Genomic DNA, 8,704 nt, shown 5'->3' with positions numbered 1-8,704 from the left:
GCTTCGTCCAAACCTTCTGTCTTGGGCTCATACGTCCAAGTTTACTGGTCACCCTGGGGTTCTATAGACTTTTAAGTTTCTGTCTCAAACGTATTGGTGGCCTCGTATGAAGGTAGATATTCAAGGGTTCATAGCTTCATGTCCCAAATGTGCTCAGCATAAAAATTCTCGTCAGGCTCCCGCAGGCCAATTGATACCCAATTCCATTCCTAGGCGCCCCTGGTCTCATGTGTCGATGGACTTTATTTCTGATCTCCCTCCATCCAAAGGGTATGACACTATCTGGGTAGTAGTCGATAGGTTTTCAAAAATGGCACACTTCATTCCACTCATGGGATTACCCTCTGCTCCAAAGTTGGCTCAGTTGTTTCTTTGTGAAATATTCAGGTTACATGGACTTCCAACAGAAATCATATCTGACCGAGGAGTACAATTTGTGGCCAAGTTTTGGAGGGCTCTGTGTTCAGCGCTACAGGTAAAACTGAAGTTCTCTACGGCCTATCATCCTCAAACAAATGGGCAGACAGAGAGGGTAAATCAAGAACTTGAGACCTATTTGAGACTGTATATCTCTTCTTCACAGGATGACTGGGTAGAATTGTTGCCATGGGTGGAGTTTGCTCATAATTTCCGTTATCATACTTCAACTGATACAACTCCTTTTTTCGCAGTTCATGGTCAGCATCCTAGAGTACCGGATTTCCAAGAATTACCCGTCATAGACGTGCCTGCAGCTGCTTCTGCTCTTCAGCGGTTAACTCAAATTTGGAAATAGATCCATTCATCTCTTAAGAAAGTTTCTCAACGGTACAAAATGTTCGCTGATCGGAAGAGGCGAGCAGTTCCTAGTTTGAAACCGGGCGATAAGGTCTGGTTATCTACCCGTAATCTCTGGCTCAGAGTCCCCTCAATGAAGTTTGCTCCACGGTTTATTGGACCTTTTCCAGTAGAAAGTGTTATTAATCCGGTGGCTTATAAATTGAAACTGCCTGCTTTTTTGAAAATACCCAACTCATTCCATATTTCTCTCCTCAGACCACTAATTCTCAATCGTTTCCAGAGAACGCTTCCAGCAGCTCCAAAGGTACGAACTCATCGGGGCGTGGAATACGAGGTGGAAAAGATATTAGACTCTCGACATCGTTATGGTCATCTGCAATATCTCATTGACTGGTCTGGATATGGTCCTGAAGAGAGGAGTTGGGTCGACGCCACGGATGTACATGCTCCACGTCTGATCCAAGCCTTCCACAGACTCTTCCCTGCCAAGCCTCGTGGGTGTTCGGTGCTCACCCATAAAGGAGGGGTTACTGTCAGGAATCGGTGCTCTGCTACGTCTCACTTACCAGCGCGCTTGTGTGCGGGCCTCCGGAGGTCTTGGCCCCAGTTGCGGCTGCATGGGTGTAGTGACCGCGAGCGTTCTATTTCACATTGCTGAGTACTCCTGAGTCTGGTCCTGTGTGGGTTTTGCGGCGTGCCGATGTCCAGCCTGTGTGGACGTTACCATGACACCTGCACGCAGCTGATTCTGATGTTCAATCCAGCTCTGTATCTGCAGTTTGTGTCCAATCACTGCTGGGCAGGAGGTATAACTTCCAGCTTGTGGCTCTCCCACATTGCCTCGGACAACAAGTCACACACCGTGTGCCTAAGTTCTTCTGGTTCCTGTTTCCAGCGATCCCCGTGGTTACTTCCATTTGTTCCAGTCTTCATTCTCACAGCTCTCCTGTTAACTCCGGACTCCAATTCCATCCAGCCACAATCACCAGCAGCAGAGACTCTCCTCAGGTGTTCGTATTACCATTTCACTTGTACACTGGCTATCTGTATTCCATCTGTGCATTTCAGCAGTATTACTATTGATGGCTTAGAGACTGTTTCCTGCTTGAGCCTAGTAAAGCTATCTGGACTTGTGTGCTTTATAGAGACTGAGTGTTTCTTATACATACCGGAGTTCTGCCTTTCAAGTTACTTTATCTTACGTTATACCGAGACTGTGTGCTATCAAGTACTATTGGACTTTAGTTATATCATCTGCCTTCAGTTTTGTTGTTTCACATTTCATTTGCAAGAGACCTCAGTTATTCAAATCCAGTTATCAACCATTGTCATTTCATTACCGGTTTTCTGTTTATACTGTGTTATCCGATCTGCTCAGTAACAATAAAACATCAGCGCCTATGCGCAGGACTATTATATTGCCTCCACATTTTATCCATCAGACCAACACTGATCCACTAGCGCCCCCGCCGGGGACAGACAAACCTAGAGACCTGACACGTTGTTTCTTTACTCTTCCACGTCCAAGGTCCGGTTTATGTATCTTGCACCCCACTGAACCCTATTATGTGCCAGCCGCACTATACCCAACAGGCCTGTCGGCCAAGCCTGTCCAGTCTGCCACAGGGACACCTGATAGCCCATGCCACACTGTGAGAGGATCTTCACCATGTCCAAATACCGTCCTTATGCTAACTACCGTTTTAGCCATTCATAACTGGTTTCTATCAACAAGGTGACTTTGGTGATTCATCTAAAGCACAGGTTCTCAAACTCGGTCCTCAGGACCCCACACAGTGCATGTTTTGCTGGTCTCCTCACAGAATCACAAGTGAAATAATTAGAACCACCTGCGGACCTTTTAAAATGTGTCAGTGAGTAATTAATACACCTGTGCACTTGCTGGGTTACCTGCAAAACATGCAATGTGTGGGGTCCTGAGGACCGAGTTTGAGAACCCCTGATCTAAAGTAATAATTGAACTTCGCCGGATTGTGTATCACGTTAAGAGACATTCTTTATTCAAGTTTCTATCGCCACCTAGTGGCACCTTAACATATTGTTTGAACATTCCCGAATCCTCCTGGTTAAATGACATTTGGGTTTTCCTCAAGGTTCTGAAAAGCATTTATGATGAGTTTGTGATAACACTAATGCCTATTATGCAAACGATATGTAATAATACTAATGCCTATTATGCAAATGATATGTGATAATACTAATGCCTATTATGCAAATGATATGTGATGTTCCACCCTGTGCCTTTGGAAGTAGGGGCGACTGAATAGCCGGCATTTGAAAACATTAAGCTGTAACGTTTCTCTCCCCTGATTTAATAAACATGTTGTCACCATCCATTTGCATTTCATTTATCCGTGGGGTCCTCCTTGGGGTGATTATTCTTTTGCCACAGGCTCCTGAGGATGAAGTCGTGAGAGGTCTCAAAGCTGCAAGCGTCATCTGGAGAAAGCAGGCACAATTCCACTTGCAAACAGGGGGCTTATTACATATATATATATATATATATATATACACTGCTCAGAAAAATAAAGGGAACACAAAAATAACACATCCTAGATCTGAATGAATGAAATATTCTTATTAAATACTTTGTTCTTTACATAGTTGAATGTGCTGACAAAAAAATCACACAAAAATTATCAATGGAAATCAAATTTATTAACCCATGGAGGTCTGGATTTGGAGTCACCCTCAAAATTAAAGTGGAAAAACACACTACAGGCTGATCCAACTTTGATGTAATGTCCTTAAAACAAGTCAAAATGAAGCTCAGTAGTGTGTGTGACCACCACGTGCCTTTATGACCTCCCTACAATGCCTGGGCATGCTCCTGATGAGGTGGCGGATGGTCTCCTGAGGGATCTCCTCCCAGACCTGGACTAAAGCATCCGCCAACTCCTAGGCAGTCTGTGGTGCAACGTGGCGTTGGTGGATGGAGCGAGACATGATGTCCCAGATGTGCTCAATTGGATTGATTCAGGCCTGGGAACGGGCGGGCCAGTCCATAGCATCAATGCCTTCGTCTTGCAGGAACTGCTGACACACTCCAGCCACATGAGGTCTAGCATTGTCTTGCATTAGGAGGAACCCAGGGCCAACCGCACCAGCATATGGTCTCACAAGGGGTCTGAGGATCTCATCTCGGTACCTAATGGCAGTCAGGCTACCTCTGGCTAGCACATGGAGGGCTGTGCAGCCTCACAAAGAAATGCTACCCCACACTATTACTGACCCACTGCCAAACCGGTCATGCTGGAGGATGTTGCAGGCAGCAGAACGTTCTCCTTGGCATCTCCAGACTCTGTCACGTCTGTCACATGTGCTCAGTGAGAACCTGCTTTCTTCTGTGAAGAGCACAGGGCGCCAGTGGCGAATTTGCCAATCTTGGTGTTCTCTGGCAAATGCCAAACGTCCTGCACGGTGTTGGGCTGTAAGCCCAACCCCCACCTGTGGACGTCGGGCCCTCATACCACCCTCATGGAGTCTGTTTCTGATCATTTGAGTAGACACATGCACATTTGTGGCTTACTGGAGGTCATTTTGCACGGCTCTGGCAGTGCTCCTCCTGTTCCTCCTTGCACAAAGACGGAGGTAGCGGTCCTGCTGCTGGTTGTTGCCCTCCTACGGCCTCCTCCACGTTTCCTGATATACTGGCCTGTCTCCAGGTAGCGCCTCCATGCTCTGGACACTATGCTGACAGACATAGCAAACCTTCTTGCCACAGCTAGCATTGATGTGCCATCCTGGATGAGCTGCACTACCTGAGCCACTTGTGTGGGTTGTAGACTCCGTCTCATGCTACCACTAGAGTGAAAGCACCACCAGCCTTTCAAAAGTGACCAAAACATCAGCCAGCAAGCATAGGAGCTGAGAAGTGGTCTGTGGTCACCACCAGCAGAACAACTCATTTATTGGGGGTGTCTTACTAATTGCCTATAATTTCCACCTGTTGTCTATTCCATTTGCACAACAGCATGTGAAATTGATTGTCAATCAGTGTTGCTTCCTAAGTGGACAGTTTGATTTCACACATGTGTGATTGACTTGGAGTTACATTGTGTTGTTTATTTGTACCCTTTATTTTTTTGAGCAGTGTATATATATATATATATATATATATATATACTGTCCATCGCAGCCGGCACTCCTGCTCTGAAATCACAACAGGTTCCCGTGCCAGTGTAGTCCAACATACACCTCTCACAAATCACGGCACTGGAGACAGGTTCAATGAAGCAACATAACTTGTATTACAGATATATATATATATTTCTGCTGCGGGGTATACTGGGCTCCACAAGGATAAACATAGGGGTGTAGAGTAGGATCTTGATCCCAAGATGCATATCGCCACCTCATATATCACCCCGCCTCCGTGCACAGGAGCTCAGTTTGTAGTTGGTGCTTGCAGTGCAAGCATGTAACAGGAAGAGCAGCTCACAGAAGATCTAGAAAAAAGCTTTTTCTGAGGAAAAAAGCAGACTACAAGGGCTGCAGCAGAGGCACAGATTGTGCTGGATGTCAGTAGACATTGCCTGCTGCAGCTCCATCTCTCCCCCAGCGGCGCTGTGCACTCCCGTGCCCTGGTTGCCAGGTACCTACAGCAGGAGGCTCCGGTTTTCTTCCAAGTTAGTCACACACGGCTGGGGCTCTCCAGGATCACGTGGCCGCACTTCGGGAGGAGGTAAGTGGGTCCCGCTCGCGGGACCCGCACTTTATCGTGATCCGGCGCGGCCGTTGGGAGGCGGGCCGTGCGCGCTGGCGGTGGACACTGTGGCAGTACAGGCGATCCCACTAGATCACCAGGGCATGGGTGCAGGTCAGGTTTTCTTTCTAAACCTTTTTTACAAGTAGCCCGCAGTACCCGGTGGTTTTGCCAGCAGAGGGGATAATGCTTAGACCTGGAGCTCCTCCCCCAGCCCCAGAGCACCATTTCCCGCAAATGTTCCCGCCCTGGAGCTGCATATCTGTCTCTCCCTCACTCCCTGGCAGTGTCTGCGGCGCCATTATCCCTCAGCTTACTGTTCCTGGGAATGCTTGGGCAAATCCTCCTATGTAAAGCCGCCTGGTTGTCAGTGCTGTGACTCTACAAGACACTTAAGTATTCTACTTGCTTTTTTAGTCAGTGTTAGTTAAGAAAAAGTGCACTTAGTCAGGGTTTCCTAGTACAATTACCCTGTGATATACATCCAGTTCTTACTGTGTACTGTTATATCTATTGTTATATAGCTGTGTAAGCTAGTCCAGTGCAGTATTATTGTTAGTAATAACCTCTGCATTGTACAGACTGTGACTATTTGTGTGTGCATTTGATAGCTGAGTGGTGTCCATTTCGTGTCTTTCACTCAACCTGCTATCCCTATATTCTATAATCTGAGGGGGCTTGGTGCATCAGGTTTTATCTAATATAGGATTTTCACAAAGATATACTGTATTACGTATTTTTCTCTGTGATTTAGTCACCATATCTCTCCTTTATCTCTGCTGATGCTGACTACACTGCGCAGGGGTTTGGGCTAGAGGTATTGTGCTGCTGACATATTGTACTGTGTTACCTGATACTGCAAGTTATATCATGTCTGCTTCTGAGGGTAACGGTTCTGGGGCTGAACACACTGCCGGTGTTGCTGAAGCCGCAGATACCTATGAGGAGAATATAGCAGCTTTGGGCTCTGGATCTGGGGGCTCCTTGCCCCCCAGTGGGACGGTGGCAACGGGGGCAAATAATGACCCGCCGTGGGCCGCTTTTTCCACGCTTCTGCATACACTAGTTCATAAACTAACACCCCCTATCGGACCCACGATGCCGGTGCAACCGTTTGTGGTCCCTGCAGCTAACCCGCCGTGGGCAGATGATTTATCTGCTCAAATAAAGAAATTGAACCAGTCCCTGTCTACTAAATAGTCTGACCGTCGCTCGTTACGTCCAAGTGGTCCTCTAAGCGAGCGCTTGTCTCCTCACAATCCACTGCTGTCACTGACACCTAGTCGGATGAAGACGGCACTTACACTGACCCCACAGGTTCTGACTCAGATGCGGCTGATGGGGAGGGTGGTTCACATGTGGATGTTCCTGATCTTTTGGAGGCTATTAAATTAATTTTACAGATTACGGATGATCCCGAGCCATCCGTTCCTCCTAAGAAACCAGATAGGTTCAAGCGTCAGAAGGTGATTAAACAAGTTTTACCTCACTCTGACCACCTAATTGATATACGTCAGGAACCCTGGGAAAACCCAGGTACGAAGTTTGTGCCTTAAAAGAAGATGCTGGCTCGCTATCCCCTCGCGCCGGAACTGTCTAAGAATTGGGAAACGCCTCCTCCAGTGGACTCACATGTGGCTAGGATGGTGGTTTCCTCAGCTCTACCGGTCACCACCGCCACGTCTCTAAAAAAGCCTACGGACAAACGTGTGGAGGGTTGTCTGAAAGCGATTTACACCCTCACGGGTGCTGCACAAAGGCCCACTATTGCAGCTACTTGGGCTGCGGAGGCCATTGAAGCATGGGCCTTGGAGTTAGATGCTGAAATCTCCTCTGACCATGCTAGACAATGCTTGTCTTATATTGTCACAGCTTATCGTTATATTAAAGAGGCGGCTTCTGATGCCGGTATCCTGGCAGCCAGGGCCTCTACTACATCAGTCCTGGCTCGCCGGATATTGTGGCTGAGATCCTGGTCTGTGTATCTGGACTCTAGAAAAACCCTGGAGGTACTCCCTTTTAAGGGAGATATTCTGTTTGGGGAGGATTTAAATAAGATTGTGGCTGACTTGGCTACTGCCAAAACTGCCTGTCTGCCAAGTACTGCTCCTTCTGTGTCGAAGGCTAAAGGTACTTCCTTTCACCCCTTTCGTCCTTCAGGTAAAGCAAAAGGTCAGGCGTACAACAAGCAGGCCCGCACTTCCAAACCTGGTAAGCCTAAGCCCAAAAGAGCCTGGGCGGCCCGTCAGCCAGCTTCCAAGACAGACAAGCCTGCCGCATGATGGGGCGGGCCTCCCTCTGGGGTATCGCAGGGTGGGGGGCTGGCTTCTAAGGTATACACAGGAATGGTTGAAGACCACTTCAGATGCCTGGGTACGGGAAGTCGTCACTCGAGGTTACGCCATAGCCTTCAAAAACCGACCCCCTCATCAATTTTGCCAGACAGATGTCCCGTTGGACAAGACAAAGGCAAACATTCTACATTCGATGGTACAGACCCTCCTGGATACAGGAGTCGTAGTACAGGTGCCTCTTGCGCAGAGGGTCCGGGGGTACTATTGTCCGCTGTTTCTAGTCCAGAAACCGAATGGGTCCTCCCAGCCCATTCTCAACCTCAAGGCATTGAACAGGTTTGTGAAGGTTTCCAAGTTCCGGATGGAAACCCTTCGCTCTATAGTTCTGGCCTTGGAACCTGGGGACTTCATGGTCTCCCTGGATATACAGGATGCTTACCTGCATATTCCTATAGCAATGTCTCATCAGTAATACCTGAGATTTGCGATTGGCAACTGCCATTACCAGTTTCGGGCGTTACCTTTTGGTTTAACAATGGCTCCGGGAGTCTTTACAAATGTCATGGCGGTGATGACGGTAGTACTCCGCCGTCAAGGGGTCAGGATACTGCCGTATTTGGACGACTTGTTAATCCTGGCAAATTCCCCAGAACTTCTCCTGCGTCATCTAGATGTGCCAGTCCGGTTTCTGCAAGCCCACGGGTGGCTCAGCGACTGGAAGAAGTCATCCCTGATCCCTGCTCAGAGCATGGTGCATCTGGGAGCACTATTGGACACTCACAACCAGCGGTTGTTCTTGTCTCAGGAGAAAGTCCTGAAACTTCAGGACAGGATTCGTTGCTTCCTATCTCGTCCGCAAGTGTCGATACATTCGGCGATGCAGGTGCTGGGCCTCATGGTGTCA

This window comes from Pseudophryne corroboree, chromosome 2 (assembly GCF_028390025.1).
Source record: "Pseudophryne corroboree isolate aPseCor3 chromosome 2, aPseCor3.hap2, whole genome shotgun sequence".
NCBI classification, from domain to species: Eukaryota; Metazoa; Chordata; class Amphibia; order Anura; family Myobatrachidae; genus Pseudophryne; species Pseudophryne corroboree.
The sequence above is the reverse complement of the archived record's forward strand: the minus strand, read 5'-3'. Positions refer to the sequence as shown.